General features: G+C 41.7%; 22 non-coding genes across 22 annotated transcripts; all 22 read right to left on the bottom strand.

Annotated features, from left to right (window-relative positions):
* Positions 1 to 7,962: 7,962 nt before the first annotated feature.
* Positions 7,963 to 8,045, bottom strand: TRNAL-CAA (transfer RNA leucine (anticodon CAA)). The gene has a single exon. It is a non-coding gene; the product is annotated as a tRNA-Leu (tRNA).
* Positions 8,046 to 8,259: 214 nt separating this feature from the next.
* On the bottom strand, positions 8,260 to 8,342 carry TRNAL-CAA (transfer RNA leucine (anticodon CAA)). The gene has a single exon. It is a non-coding gene; the product is annotated as a tRNA-Leu (tRNA).
* A 213-nt stretch (positions 8,343 to 8,555) lies between these two features.
* On the bottom strand, positions 8,556 to 8,638 carry TRNAL-UAA (transfer RNA leucine (anticodon UAA)). Its single transcript has one exon. It is a non-coding gene; the product is annotated as a tRNA-Leu (tRNA).
* A 214-nt stretch (positions 8,639 to 8,852) lies between these two features.
* Positions 8,853 to 8,935, bottom strand: TRNAL-UAA (transfer RNA leucine (anticodon UAA)). Its single transcript has one exon. It is a non-coding gene; the product is annotated as a tRNA-Leu (tRNA).
* Positions 8,936 to 9,036: 101 nt separating this feature from the next.
* On the bottom strand, positions 9,037 to 9,119 carry TRNAL-UAA (transfer RNA leucine (anticodon UAA)). Its single transcript has one exon. It is a non-coding gene; the product is annotated as a tRNA-Leu (tRNA).
* A 212-nt stretch (positions 9,120 to 9,331) lies between these two features.
* Positions 9,332 to 9,414, bottom strand: TRNAL-UAA (transfer RNA leucine (anticodon UAA)). Its single transcript has one exon. It is a non-coding gene; the product is annotated as a tRNA-Leu (tRNA).
* A 214-nt stretch (positions 9,415 to 9,628) lies between these two features.
* TRNAL-UAA (transfer RNA leucine (anticodon UAA)) lies at positions 9,629 to 9,711 on the bottom strand. Its single transcript has one exon. It is a non-coding gene; the product is annotated as a tRNA-Leu (tRNA).
* A 214-nt stretch (positions 9,712 to 9,925) lies between these two features.
* TRNAL-UAA (transfer RNA leucine (anticodon UAA)) lies at positions 9,926 to 10,007 on the bottom strand. Its single transcript has one exon. It is a non-coding gene; the product is annotated as a tRNA-Leu (tRNA).
* A 213-nt stretch (positions 10,008 to 10,220) lies between these two features.
* Positions 10,221 to 10,303, bottom strand: TRNAL-UAA (transfer RNA leucine (anticodon UAA)). The gene has a single exon. It is a non-coding gene; the product is annotated as a tRNA-Leu (tRNA).
* A 214-nt stretch (positions 10,304 to 10,517) lies between these two features.
* On the bottom strand, positions 10,518 to 10,600 carry TRNAL-UAA (transfer RNA leucine (anticodon UAA)). The gene has a single exon. It is a non-coding gene; the product is annotated as a tRNA-Leu (tRNA).
* Positions 10,601 to 10,814: 214 nt separating this feature from the next.
* Positions 10,815 to 10,897, bottom strand: TRNAL-UAA (transfer RNA leucine (anticodon UAA)). Its single transcript has one exon. It is a non-coding gene; the product is annotated as a tRNA-Leu (tRNA).
* A 101-nt stretch (positions 10,898 to 10,998) lies between these two features.
* On the bottom strand, positions 10,999 to 11,081 carry TRNAL-UAA (transfer RNA leucine (anticodon UAA)). Its single transcript has one exon. It is a non-coding gene; the product is annotated as a tRNA-Leu (tRNA).
* A 214-nt stretch (positions 11,082 to 11,295) lies between these two features.
* Positions 11,296 to 11,378, bottom strand: TRNAL-UAA (transfer RNA leucine (anticodon UAA)). The gene has a single exon. It is a non-coding gene; the product is annotated as a tRNA-Leu (tRNA).
* Positions 11,379 to 11,592: 214 nt separating this feature from the next.
* Positions 11,593 to 11,675, bottom strand: TRNAL-UAA (transfer RNA leucine (anticodon UAA)). Its single transcript has one exon. It is a non-coding gene; the product is annotated as a tRNA-Leu (tRNA).
* A 214-nt stretch (positions 11,676 to 11,889) lies between these two features.
* On the bottom strand, positions 11,890 to 11,972 carry TRNAL-UAA (transfer RNA leucine (anticodon UAA)). Its single transcript has one exon. It is a non-coding gene; the product is annotated as a tRNA-Leu (tRNA).
* A 212-nt stretch (positions 11,973 to 12,184) lies between these two features.
* Positions 12,185 to 12,267, bottom strand: TRNAL-UAA (transfer RNA leucine (anticodon UAA)). The gene has a single exon. It is a non-coding gene; the product is annotated as a tRNA-Leu (tRNA).
* A 213-nt stretch (positions 12,268 to 12,480) lies between these two features.
* TRNAL-UAA (transfer RNA leucine (anticodon UAA)) lies at positions 12,481 to 12,565 on the bottom strand. The gene has a single exon. It is a non-coding gene; the product is annotated as a tRNA-Leu (tRNA).
* Positions 12,566 to 13,076: 511 nt separating this feature from the next.
* On the bottom strand, positions 13,077 to 13,159 carry TRNAL-UAA (transfer RNA leucine (anticodon UAA)). The gene has a single exon. It is a non-coding gene; the product is annotated as a tRNA-Leu (tRNA).
* A 214-nt stretch (positions 13,160 to 13,373) lies between these two features.
* Positions 13,374 to 13,456, bottom strand: TRNAL-UAA (transfer RNA leucine (anticodon UAA)). The gene has a single exon. It is a non-coding gene; the product is annotated as a tRNA-Leu (tRNA).
* A 214-nt stretch (positions 13,457 to 13,670) lies between these two features.
* On the bottom strand, positions 13,671 to 13,753 carry TRNAL-UAA (transfer RNA leucine (anticodon UAA)). Its single transcript has one exon. It is a non-coding gene; the product is annotated as a tRNA-Leu (tRNA).
* A 213-nt stretch (positions 13,754 to 13,966) lies between these two features.
* TRNAL-UAA (transfer RNA leucine (anticodon UAA)) lies at positions 13,967 to 14,049 on the bottom strand. Its single transcript has one exon. It is a non-coding gene; the product is annotated as a tRNA-Leu (tRNA).
* A 205-nt stretch (positions 14,050 to 14,254) lies between these two features.
* On the bottom strand, positions 14,255 to 14,337 carry TRNAL-UAA (transfer RNA leucine (anticodon UAA)). Its single transcript has one exon. It is a non-coding gene; the product is annotated as a tRNA-Leu (tRNA).
* Positions 14,338 to 14,359: the final 22 nt, after the last annotated feature.

Below are 14,359 nucleotides of genomic sequence, written 5' to 3'. Positions count from 1 at the left end.
GCCGGCCCTGCAAGACACCCGGGAGTCTGCTCTGGTAAGTCGGGGGGGGGATGTAAAATGCATCATGCGGACGTTCACCGGCAGCGGCGCATCGCCGCTGCCGGTGAACGTCCACGCGATGCGCTTAGACAACCTCCCGTGCCGGCACTCCCCCCGTGGGAAGTGCTGGCAGGGGAGGCTGTCTGAGCGTATCGGGGAGTAGGATGCAGGTCCCCTGCACCGCTGCGGGGGATCTGTATCCTGACCCCGCTGCCTGCCCGGTGCCCGGGACTGCATGTCCCGGGCGTCGGGCGCTAGACCCCGAATATAGGCCGCACCCCCACTTTAAAGACTTAAAGTGGGGGGAAAAAGTGCGGCCTATATTCGGGCCAATACAGTATATATATAAACAGCTGTTTTTTGAACTGTTACCGGGAAGTGAAGAACGATAGTAAGGTGCTGTATGTTAGAAATAATGAGGGGAAAAGTAGCACAGGTTTTTTTTTTATTGCAATAATAGACAGCTAGCTTGAAACTGCCACAGATACCATTAAAAAGTGAAAAGGACATCAAGATAAATAAAGGTCTAATTAGCTGGTGCAGGTCAAGAAAAAAACTGTTAAACTTGGAAAAATATTTTTATTTTATTTTTGTTATATTTTTCCTTTTTTATATAAGAATATGTACCAAGTGCAGTAATATTTTTTTTTAGTTTACACAATATTTTTCGAAGAAACAGGAATCACACACTGCTTGATTCACAAACCTCTAGGAATAACTGTCTATTTAACAGCTGTACCTCGGTTTTACTAAATGTGGCTGGGATATATATATATATATATATATATATATATATATATATATATATATATATATATAAATGCAAAATACGTTTATCTAGCAACATGGTTACAGACTCAACTTGTGGATTCGTACAAATCTCTGAAAACGAGGCCAGCCCCCCCACAAAACGGATGAAAACTATGAAAAAAGCTACAGATTGTCGTCCATTCCAGTTCTCTCACATTGTCTGAATGTCTACCGACCTTTTCTGCTGACCATCCGCTTCCGTGTCTTGCAGCTCTGCTTCCTAAAATAACTGCCAAAATGGCGGAGCTTCTGGTGACGTCCTCTCCCCCCGACTGGATGGTCTGAGTAGATGCCGTCACTGGAATCTCCGCCAAAACGGCACAGCTTCCCCTGATGTCCTCTCCTCCTCATTGGAGGATCGGGAGAGAAGACATCACCGGAAGCGCCGCCATTTTGCCCTATGATGCGAGAAACGGAAGTGGAGATGCAAGGCGCAGAAGTGGACGACAGAGAAGGTAGGGGGACATTCAGAAAACATAAGAGAACGTAAATGTGAGAGAGTGATTGCTTTACATTACGTTTATTTATAGAGCTCCAGCTCATTCCGTAGCGCTATTACAATACGGGGCAGAAAGACAGAAAAAAAAAAAATTAGATTAGAAATGACAATTTACAAAACTGACAATAACATTAACCCATGTTAAGCCATACTGGTACAGAACTCTTACTATAGCAGATAGAAAATAGTTATGTGTGCAAACTTATATGTATGTATGTATATATATGTGTGTGTAAAATGAGTTAAGCAATCAATCAATATCACAGCAATGTTATAGTGTCAAATGTCATCACCAAGCCAAGTAGTTATCACTCTTCTAGCCGATCAACTCAAGACTCAGCAAGGACTGGGCAACCCTTCAGAACAGTCCTTTCGAAGAGCCATTTGTCTCGGACACAAGGATCCCTGGGCCGCCCGTGCAAACACCGCAGGTGAGGCTTCAAAGTTTGTGGTCGCGGCCGTGGTGTTTTTATAGCCATTGTGGGGACTTTCCAGAATCTTTCAGGGGCGTCATGGTTTTATCTCTAGGTGGCCCTCTATTCTATGGTGCTGGCCGGGCACTTTAAACAGAGGTCCTTCGCCATGTTGTTCTTTTGTGCTTTGGCGTTTCCTTATCTATTTGGCACAGTGATCTGTATTTGTTGACATCTGAGGCCTAAGTTTTATAACTATACTTAGCTAATTAACCCTGTCGTGACCGGGCCCAGGAGTCATAATTAAAATGCATTACGGTCCTGCTATTCTGAGCTTACCATCTATTAGGGGACAGGCATATATGTCCCAATGTGTTAAAGAATGAGGCAAAATTAGATTTTCATAATTCAGGTATAATCATGTTTAGTTTATTTTCTCCCTTTTTATCATTCTTGGTGGGGAATCTAGAAGCCACTTTAGGTAATAGATCCTGTAATGCTATTGCTTTTTCCCCTGACCACATCAAAATAAGAAAAAATGACCCCGGTAACTGACTAGATTTCCATCCATTTGATAAACTTTTTAAATTCCATTAAGAAGAAGAAGAAGAAGGAAAAGAAACACCTTTTCGGCTTGCACATGAAAGATAGAATTTTCATTTACAAGGCAGTTACATTAAACCAGTCGATGACATAATAAAACCATTACACTATGTAACAGTCCAAGACTTATGTTAACATAAGTGAAACAGGCTTTCATCTTCCCTAATTCCCAGATGCCTTTACTGTCAGTGATAACTGATTTCAGTCGGGAGGACCTTTACACCCAGTAGAGTGCTGTAATTGATTTAGATAGATAGCTGTGATTCATCCAGGTTATAAATACTCATAATGCATTAGTGAGTTCAAAGGAAAAAAAAATACTAAATTGCAATACGTATTTGCCATTTGGGGCATTAATCATTCATAGCATAGCTGTTTAAAGGAAACTTTCTACCTGGGGTAATTGGTAACAGTATGTACAGGGAATCGACAGCGATCTATGTAAAGCTCTGATCTGAAGCAAGTAGAATCATTAATTTGCATCCAAGTGATGTCACAAACGTGGATTCATTTTTCCCTAATCCCAGAGATACTCCTGCATAGACATTTCTCCCGATATTTTTGTTGTGGTTGTAACGTGTGCTTAAAATGTGCATTTTTCTTTACTGTGAGAAATGGCAGATGCTAGTAGAGTGACGGATAGGTACGTGGCCAAGATCTCTTACGGTCCAGAGCATGGAGAATGGAAAAACCAGTCTACTCTGGATAAATCCAACCAAGATTCCCGTTAACCCCTTAATGACAAAGCTCGTACACGTACAAATGCATTGTTTTCAATGGGTTTAGGGACCGCCCATTGTCCTTAAGGGGTTAATAAAACAGCCCATAATATATCTGGCATAGAGTGTGAGAATAGACTGATCCCAATAAGGTTATAATTGTTTGCTATTCTGTACCACTCGCTGTCATCATGTACATGCCACTGACAGCCCTTCTTACACTAGACATTGTGTCGGCTGTAAACACAATCAGAAAAAACACCAGGTTGTGCCCCAAAGTCTTTACACCAGTCTAGCCCTAGGGGTAATAGCCCTCAACCCCCTCCCCTGACTGAGTCTGCCTAAACTCCCCCCTCCAATGCAGTGTTTTAACCCTTGCGTGGGTCAGATGTTGCCCACACAACAGGGTCCTACTACACTGTAGGTTTTCTTTAATTTAAATTCTGGAAGTGGTGCAAATCACCATATCCAACAATGAAATGTTTCTGCCTATTTTTCCGGATTTACCAAAGTTGCTCTTTCTACAAACACCTGTTACGCTTAGTACACCAAGGGTTAAATAAACACCGCCATTCCTTTGGCTTTCGTGGCTTTTAAAATGTAACAAAAGGCTTTAGTATGCATATTTGCAGGTCACAGAGGATGACTGGGCAATAAACCAAACAGTTTATCTAACAAGCTTTGCAGAGGCTCCTTAAACATCCCCAGGCTCATTTATCATGTGCCGTGCTTAGATTTGCTGGCTATATTCTCTGCCAGCGCATTTAGACCCGTAATGCTAAGCGGACACAGCTTTATTTATCAAAATTGCTAACACTAAATTTTCTTACTTGCAAAGTGTAAGATTGGTTAATACTAAAAAGAGGTAAACAGAAGGTGCTTGCTTTGCAAATTTAAATCAGAAGCTGACATTTGTAAAATACACCAATTTTGGGTTACATTTTACTGTTCCCTTTATATTTGAAATGTTGTTCAGCAATAATGCACATTAAACCAGATTGTTTGATTTCATAATGTACACATGCCAGAGAACTCTCACGGTTTGCTAGCTGGATCTATTCAATAAGAAGTCAAGTGGTCACTTGAGATAAGGGATCATTTGGAAGAAATCACAAGCCTTCGCATGCCAATACTTACAAATCAAGTTGTATATTTGCAAATATATTCATTTGCGCATGAATGGAGCTGTACATTTAGCAAGCTACTGGCAAACGGTTGGGAGGTTAACCTGCATGCCCTCACCTGCAACTTGGAAAATAAATGTAAAAAGTGATTAAGAATACATTAAAAAAAACTGTATAAAAAAATTAAATTCCAGAATATGCACAACCAGGCCCCTGTCAACCAAGGTACAGAGCCTTCCAGTACCCTTTCATACCCCATTCAATGGTCTTTGGATTGGTGGGGTAGAATAAACAAAACTATAGATGGTACAGAATGCATCCTATGCCTAGTAGGATGTGGCTACAATCTAATAAAATTCATCACGGAGGCACAGACCCCACTTATACCCTGTTGGCTGGCATTGGGAATGTGGATAAAATCATATTAGCTCTTTGGAGAGGTTTGCCACTCACCCTCCCATCATGCCCTGTCCTGTGGAATAGAGGGAGAAGAAGTCTTTGCAAATAATCTGGCCAGTGTAAAAGGACCATACCAAAATATGAGAAGAAGAAAGAAAGCCCCCGGTGGTTGGAGGTTGCATTACACCCTTTATTGACTTGAATGTCTTACTTTTATTAGAGGCAATCAAAGAAGCAACGCTGTTCATGGAGTGTTTAGTTCAGTGACTAGTTTAGTGATCCCCTTTATTGGAGGGAACACATTAACAAGTATTAGGAGTAACTTGTGTGAGTCTGACAATTATGCAGCTCACATCCACACAAATGTCATGTTAACTGCACAATTCATAGTAGCTGACTGGTTTTACAGGAAATTTATGTTAATTTAAAAAAATCCTGACGATTCATTGACCCCCAGGTGTCAGTCAAGCTGTCAGTGTGAATTAGAACACTGTCCTAGGCTTTGCACCTGACCCGTATACCATATGTTTGGGACTTGGCGCGTGGAGGAGTTGGTTAGTAATCCAAGGCAATGTGTCTCTGTGTAGCAGCCTACCCTGTACGTGATCAGAGGCCTTGATTGGTAGTTAATAGGTAAATTTCTCCATCACATTCACTCTTTAGGTACATGACAGTGACCAATAAACTCAGCCTCCCAGCAGCAATGGTAGAGGTTAGTACAGTGAGGGAATTTAAACATGCATGGGAAAGGCATATGGCTATCCAGAATATAAAACTGTGCATGGGGTGGGAAGGGCTGGGCAATAATCACCTGCCTTGGTTAAAAGTGACACTGGGGACCCTCCTATTAATTATATTTTTATTAATTAAATGGGGGCATAATATTGCAAGTTTCATACAGGGACATGTAACATCTCACTAAAATCACATACCCTTACCTAAAACATTCAAAATTTTAAGTTGCAGACAGTTGCATGTGCTTGCAAACAAGCCATATATTAGTGAATATCCAAATTGTTTTGCGGTTGTTAACATGTGAGGGCATGCGTCCTCAGTAGAGGGTAGTAAGTCGCACTAACCCTTAACCTCTTAAGGACAATGGGCGGTCCCTAAACCCTTAGAAAACAATGCATTTTGAGCCCGTACATGTACAGGCTTTGTCATTAAGGGGTTAATAATTAATAGACCCCATTCATTGGTGTATATGTAACAAGGTTGGTCCTTCATAATGCTCAGAGATGTTTTTATTGTGTATTTATTTTTCTTTGTTTAGTGAATAAACCTCTAGGTGTCATAGTTGCATGCACAATGATGTTATTCAAGTGACATATAAACCAATAAACGACTCCTGCTCAGTCGACACAAAAACAAATAAAGGTGGACAATAATATCAGCGAAGTATGAAGATACAATTAGAAATAAAAGCACAAAAAAAAGCGATAAGGACTATAATATATATTTTCTGACTTTTTATCTTTTCAAGTTGTGTGTTGAATTGCAAAAATCTCCAAATAGGAAAGCCGATGGTAAAGCGTTAATGTAACAACTTGCATTTGGCATTAATTACCGTTGCATAAACAGCGTTGAGATAAAGTCTGATGATTTGCATAAGATGGATTCAAAACAACATAAAACGAACCAGTGGTTTTGAGGTCACTGACATAGAATGCAAATCTGTTGCCACTATTTGATTTCGACAGTAAAAACCACAAATGCAGGACCTGGATGACTAAATGTTGTATGCGTTATAAATGTTGCAAGAAGCTTTAATACAAATGGGAAGTTCCTTTTAATCAGCAAGGGCTGATCATTCATCTGCCTTTTACATACATACATGGTAGATGTACACTTAATAGCAAGATAGTTGAGATATTTCTGGTGAGGTCCATCTATTAATATTTTAAGCACTGCTCTTAGGTAAGGCGAGTTCACTTAAAGGGCTGGGATATACAAATTAAATGGAAATTTGGTAACCTTGCTCTCCTTAAGAGGGAAAGCAGCCAGTTCAAAAAACCCACGCGGACATTTGTCCATTTCATCTTAAGTCTAACATCTTAACCGCTGGGCCATCCCGGTCAGCTGCTGTTGTGTAAAGAAATTCACCGGTTCTGTTGTTCTACCTCTGTAATAATCCAGTTGCTGTCAATTTCACCCTGATATGTTTCATACCTTAACAGTATGGACATTACCGTTTGCAGAAGCTGGTGAAAGCAATTAATTCTTTGACAGCAAAATCACCTTCTATTTGTTCAACAGTAACATGGTTTACAAAAACAGCTTCTGTTGAGGTGATACCGTCATTTAAACGACAGGTTGCTTTGCGCAATTAAAGAATGCGTGGCAAAGACTTTGGTAGTCAAGAGACGCCAAAGTGGACCTTTTATATGTTTTTTTTTGCGTGCTCTGATGACCAGCCAATGTGCTGTGACCAACCAGCTATTTCCAAGCTGTTTGAGATGTTGGCTCTTTTTTTTAGCTTTATGTCTGGCTGAGTTTGGCCATGAAAAGTGAAATATTTGAAGGGGAACCCCTACAAAACAAATCAGCACTTTAGACCCATGGATTTAGAAGTCCAGCTATTCTTGTTTGCAGCGGTGTATTAACGAGACACAATATGTTTTCTGTAATTGCAATATCCTTAAATGCATAGCCAGCATTAAAATAGGGGTGCTATTTGCACATGGCCATTGTGTTCAAGGTCTTAACCACTTGGCTATGCTGATAAATAGCTTTGGTTTCCTACCACAGAACTCTCTGTTCTTTCTTGACTTGTGAGAATTGGTTGTTACCGGATTATATGCTTTGATTGCACCACACACACATTATACTACTCCACTTTCACTTCTCTAAGAAACGAGTATTTTAGGTGCGACACCTTAAGATCCATTGCGATCTTAAGTCCATTGCCTTAACCACTCGGCCATCCTGGTAACGAGCTGAGGTTTTTCTCCATTACCACGTTATACTGTTCCACTTTCACTTCTCTTAAAAACAAGCACTTTACCTGCAACAATTTAAGCACCTCTCTTTTGAATCCTGGTAGCTGTGTCTTTCTGTTTTGATTTCCTTCTAATTTTCCTCTTGAGCTACTTCAATGGCATCAACTTAGGTAACATTGCACTCCTCAAAACTGGGAAGAGCCATTACCAGGAGGAAGGTTCGAACCCACACAGATATTTGTCTATTAGGATCTTATGACCAATGCCTTAACCGCTCAGCCATCCTAGTAACAGGAGAAGTTCTTTCTCAATTACCACATTATGCTATTCCACATCTCACTTCTCTATTCCCTCTTGAGCTACTTCAATGGCCTCTACTAAAGTAAGATTGCACTCCTCAAAAGATAAAGCAGTTACCACCAGGAGTGGGGTTCGAACCCATGCGGACATTTGTCCATCGGATCTTGAGCCCAACGCCCTAACCACTCGGCCATCCTGGTGACGTGCTGTAGGTCTTCTCAATTACCACATTATGCTGTTCAACTTTCACTTCTCTTAACAACAAGCACTTTACGTGCAACAATTTAAGCACCTCTCCTTTAAATTCTAGTAGCTGGGTCTGTCTGTGTTGATTTCCTTCTAATTTCCCTCTTGAGCTACTTCAATGGCCTCTACTTAAGTAACATTGCACTCCTCAAAAGATGAAACAGCTATTACCAGGAATGGAGTTCGAACCCACGCGGACATTTGTCCATTGGATCTTGAGCCCAACGCCCTAACCACTCGGCCATCCTGGTGACGTGCTGAATGGCTTCTCAATTACCACATTATGCTGTTCAACTTTCACTTCTCTTAACAAAAGCATTTTACGTGCAACAATTTAAGCACCTCTCCTTTGAATTCTGGTAGCTGTGTCTTTCTGTTTTGATTTCCTTCAAATTAATCTCTTGAGCTACTTCAATGGCCTCTACTAAAGTAACATCGCACTCCTCAAAAGAGAAAACAGCTACTACCAGGAGTGGGGCTCAAACCCACGCGGACATTTTTCCATTGGATCTTAAATCCAGCGACTTAACCACTCGGCCATCCTGGTGACGTGCTGTAGGTCATCTCAATTACCACATTATGCTGTACAACTTTCACTTCTCTTAACAACAAGCACTTTACGTGCAACAATTTAAGCACCTCTCCTTTGAATTCTGGTAGCTGTGTCTTTCTGTTTCGATTTCCTTCAAATTTCCCTTTTGAACTACTTCAATGGCCTCTACTTAAGTATTATTGCACTCTTCAAAAGAGCAAGCAGCTACTACCAGGAGTAGGGTTCGAACCCACGGGGACATTTGTCGATTGGATCTTAAGTCCAACGCCTTGACCACTTGGCCATCATGGTGACGTGCTGTAAAAACTTCCCTCTTGAACTACTTCAATGGCTACTACTTCAATGGCCTCTACTTAAGTAACAATGCACTCCTCAAGAGAGGAAGCAGCTACTACCAGGAGTGGGGTTCGAACCCACGCGGACATTTGTCCATTGGATCTTAAGTCCAACGCCTTAACCACTCGGCCATCCTGGTGACGTGCTGAATGGCTTCTCAATTACCACATTATGCTGTTCAACTTTCACTTCTCTTAACAAAAAACTTTACGTGCAACAATTTAAGCACCTCTCCTTTGAATTCTGGTAGCTGTGTCTTTCTGTTTTGATTTCCTTCAAATTTCCCTCTTGATCTACTTCGACGGCCTCTACTAAAGTAACATTGCACTCCTCAAAAGAGGAAGCAGCTACTACCAGGAGTGGGGTTCGAACCCACGCAGACATTTGTCCATTGGATCTTAAGTCCAACGCCTTAACCACTCCGCCATCCTGGTGACGTGCTGTAGGTCATCTCAATTACCACATTATGCTGTTCAACTTTCACTTCTCTTAACAACAAGCACTTTACGTGCAACAATTTAAGCACCTCTCCTTTGAATTCTGGTAGCTGTGTCTTTCTGTTTTGATTTCCTTCAAATTTCCCTCTTGAGCTACTTCAATGGCCTCTACTAAAGTAACATTGCACTCCTCAAAAGATGAAGCAGCTATTACCAGGAATGGAGTTCGAACCCACGCGGACATTTGTCCATTGGATCTTAAGTCCAACGCCTTTACCACTCTGCCATCCTGTTGACGTGCTGTAGGTCTTCTCAATTACCACATTATGCTGTTCAACTTTCACTTCTCTTAACAACAAGCACTTTACGTGCAACAATTTAAGCACCTCTCCTTTGAATTCTGGTAGCTGTGTCTTTCTGTTTTGATTTCCTTCAAATTTCCCTCTTGAACTACTTCAATGGCTTCTACTAAAGTAACATTTCACTCCTCAAAGGATAAAGCAGCTACTACCAGGAATGGAGTTCGAACCCACACGGACATTGTCCATTGGATCTTAAGTCCAACGCCTTAACCACTCAGCCATCCTGGTGATGTACAGAATGGTTTCTCAATTACCACATTATGCTGTTCAACTTTCATTTCTCTTAACAACAAGAACTTTAGGGCAACAATTTAAGCACCTCTCCTTTGAATTCTGGTAGCTGTGTCTTTCTGTTTTGATTTCCTTCAAATTTCCCTCTTGAGCTACTTCAATGGCCTCTACTAAAGTAACATTGCACTCCTCAAAAGAGGAAGCAGCTACTACCAGGAGTGGGGTTCGAACCCACGTGGACATGTGTCCATTGGATCTTAAGTCCAACGCCTTAACCACTCGGCCATCCTGGTGACGTGACGAATGGTTTCTCAATTACCACATTATGCTGTTCTACTTTCAGTTCTCTTAACAACAAGCACTTTACGTGCAACAATTAAAGAACCTCTCCTTTGAATTCTAGTAGCTGGGTCTGTCTGTGTTGATTTCCTTCTAATTTCCCTCTTGAGCTACTTCAATGGCCTCTGCTTAAGTAACATTGCACTCCTCAAAAGAGCAAGCAGCTACTACCAGGAGTGGGGTTCGAACCCACGCGGACATTTGCCCATTGGATCTTAAGTCCAACGCCTTAACCACTCGGCCATCCTGGTGACGTGCTGTAGGTCTTCTCAATTACCATGTTATGCTGTTCAACTTTCACTTCTCTTAACAACAAGCACTTTACGTGCAACAATTTAAGCACCTCTCCTTTGAATTCTGGGAGCTGTGTCTTTCTGTTTTGATTTCCTTCAAATTTCCCTCTTGAACTACTTCAATGGCTTCTACTAAAGTAACATTTCACTCCTCAAAGGAAAAAGCAGTTAATACCAGGAGTAGGGTTTGAACCCACGTGGACATTTGTCCATTGGATCTTAAGTCCAATGCCTTAACCACTCGGCCATCCTGGTGACGTGCTGTAAAATTTTCCCTCTTGAACTACTTCAATGGCTACTACTTCAATGGCCTCTACTTAAGTAACAATGCACTCCTCAAAAGAGGAAGCAGCTACTACCAGGAGTGGGGCTCAAACCCACGAGGACATTTGTCCATTGGATCTTAAGTCCAACACCTTAACCACACGGCCATCCTGGTGATGTGCTGTAGGTCTTCTCAATTACCACATTATGCTGTTCAACTTTCACTTCTCTTAACAACAAGCACTTTACGTGCAACAATTTAAGCACCTCTCCTTTGAATTCTGGTAGCTGTGTCTTTCTGTTTTGATTTCCTTTAAATTTCCCTCTTGAGCTTCTTCAATGGCCTCTACTAAAGTACCATTGCACTCCTCAAAAGAGGAAGCAGCTAGTACCAGGAATGGGGTTCGAACCCACGCGGACGTTTGTCCATTGGATCTTAAGTCCAACACCTTAACCACTCCACCATCCTGGTGACGTGCTGAAAGCATTCTCAGTTACCACATTATGCTGTTCAACTTTCACTTCTCTTAACAACAAGAACTTTACGTGCAACAATTTAAGCACCTCTCCTTTGAATTCTGGTAGCTGTGTCTTTCTGTTTTGATTTCCTTCAAATTTCCCTCTTGAGTTACTTCAATGGCCTCTGCTTAAGTAACATTGCACTCCTCAAAAGAGGAAGCAGCTACTACCAGGAGTGGGGTTCGAACCCACGCGGACATTTGTCCATTAGATCTTAAGTCCAACGCCTTAAACACTCGGCCACCCTGGTGACGTGCTGTAGGCTTTCTCAATTACCACATTATGCTGTTCAACTTTCACTTCTCTTAGCAACAAGCACTTTACGTTCAACAATTTAAGCACCTCTCCTTTGAATTCTGGTAGCTGTGTCTTTCTGTTTTGATTTCCTTCAAATTTCCCTCTTGATCTACTTCGACGGCCTCTACTAAAGTAACATCACACTCCTCAAAAGAAGAAGCAGCTACTACCAGGAGTGGGGCTCGAACCCACGCGGACATTTGTCCATTGGATCTTAAGTCCAACACCTTAACCACTCGGCCATCCTGGTGATGTGGTGTAGGCCTTCTCAATTACCACATTATGCTGTTCAACTTTCACTTCTCTTAACAACAAACTTTACGTGCAACAATTTAAGCACCTCTCCTTTAAATTCTGGTAGCTGTGTCTTTCTGTTTTGATTTCCTTCAAATTTCCCTCTTGAGATACTTCAATGGCCTCTACTAAAGTAACATTGCACTCCTCAAAAGTGGAAGCAGCTGCTACCAGGAGTGGGGTTCGAACCCACGCGGACATTTGTCCATTGGATCTTAAGTCCAACGCCTTAACCACTCGGCCATCCTGGTGACGTGCTGAATAGCTTCTCAATTACCATATTATGCTGTTCAACTTTCACTTCTCTTAACAAAAGCACTTTACGTGCAACAATTTAAGCACCTCTCCTTTGAATTCTGGTAGCTGTGTCTTTCTGTTTCGAATTCCTTCAAATTTCCCTCTTGAGCTACTTCAATGGCCTCTGCTTAAGTAACATTGCACTCCTCAAAACAGGAAGCAGCTACTACCAGGAGTGGGGTTTGAACCCCAACGCAGACATTTGTCCATTGGATCTTAAGTCCAACGCCTTAACCACTCGGCCATCCTGGCGACGTGCTGAATGGTTTCTCAATTACCACATTATGCTGTTCAACTTTCACTTCTCTTAACAACAAGCAATTTACGTGCAACAATTTAAGCACCTCTCCTTTGAATTCTGGTAGCTGTGTCTTTCTGTTTTGATTTCCTTCAAATTTCCCTTTTTAACTACTTAAATGGCCTCTAGTAAAGTAACATCGCACTCCTCAAAAGAGGGAACAGCTACTACCAGGATTGGGGCTCAAACCCACGCGGACATTTGTCTATTGGATCTTAAATCCAACGACTTAACCACTCGGCCATCCTGGTGACGTGCTGTCGGTCTTCTCAATTACCATATTATGCTGTTCAACTTTCACTTCTCTTAACATCAAGCACTTTACGTGCAACAATTTAAGCACCTCTCCTTTGAATTCTGGTAGCTGTGTCTTTCTGTTTTGATTTCCTTCAAATTTCCCTTTTGAACTACTTCAATGGCCTCTGCTTAAGTAACATTGCACTCTTCAAAAGAGGAAGCAGCTACTACCGGAAGTGGGGTTCAAACCCACGCGGACATGTGTCCATTGGATCTTAAGTCCAACACCTTAACCACTTGGCCATCCTGGTGACGAGCTGAATGGTTTCTCAATTACCACATTATGCTGTTCAACTTTCACTTTTCTTAACAACAAGCAGTTTACGTGCAACAATTTAAGCACCTCTCCTTTGAATTCTGGTAGCTGTGTCTTTCTCTTTTGATTTCCTTCAGATTTCCCTCTTGAACTACTTCAATGGCCTCTACTTAAGTAACAATGTACTCCTCAAAAGAGGAAGCAGCTACTACCAGGAGTGGGGCTCGAACCCACGCAGACATTTGCCCATTGGATCTTAATTCCAACGCCTTAACCACTCGGCCATCCTGGTGACATGTGGAAGGGCTTCTCAATTACCACATTATGCTGTTCAACTTTCACTTATCTTAACAAGAAGCACTTTACGTGCAACAATTTAAGCACCTCTCCTTTGAATTCTGGTAGCTGTGTCTTTCTGTTGTGGTTTCCTTCAAATTTCCCTCTTGAACTACTTCAATGGCCTCTACTTAAGTAACAATGTACTCCTCAAAAGAGGAAGCAGCTACTATTAGGAGTGGTGTTCGAACCCACGCGGACATTTGTCCATTGGATCTTAAATCCAACGCCTTAACCACTCGGCCATCCTAGTGATGTGCTATAGGCCTTCTCAATTACCACATAATGCTGTTCAACTTTCACTTCTCTTAACAAAAGCACTTTACGTGCAACAATTTAAGCACCTCTCCTTTGAATTCTGGTAGCTGTGTCTTTCTGTTTTGATTTCCTTCAAATTTCCCTCTTGAGCTACTTCAATGGCCTCTACTAAAGTAACATCGCACTCCTCGAAAAAGGAAGCAGTTACTACCAGGAGTGGGGTTCGAACCCACGCGGACATTTGTTCATTTGATCTTAAGTCCAACACCTTAACCACTTGGCCATCCTGGTGACGTGCTGTAGGCCTTCTCAATTACCACATTATGCTGTTCAACTTTCACTTCTCTTAACACTAAGCACTTTACGTGCAACAATTTAAGAACCTCTCCTTTGAATTCTGGTAGCTGTGTCTTTCTGTTTTGATTTCCTTCAAATTTCCCTCTTGAGCTACTTCAATGGCTTCTACATTACACTCCTCAAAGGATAAAGCAGTTACTACCAGGAGTGGGGTTTGAACCCACGTGGACATTTGTCCATTGGATCTTAAGTCCAACGCCTTAACCACTCGGCCATCCTGGTGACGTGCTGAATGGCTTCTCAA

Source organism: Spea bombifrons, chromosome 2 (genome assembly GCF_027358695.1).
Source record: "Spea bombifrons isolate aSpeBom1 chromosome 2, aSpeBom1.2.pri, whole genome shotgun sequence".
Lineage (NCBI taxonomy): Eukaryota > Metazoa > Chordata > Amphibia > Anura > Pelobatidae > Spea > Spea bombifrons.
This window is presented reverse-complemented; position numbering and strand designations above follow the sequence as displayed.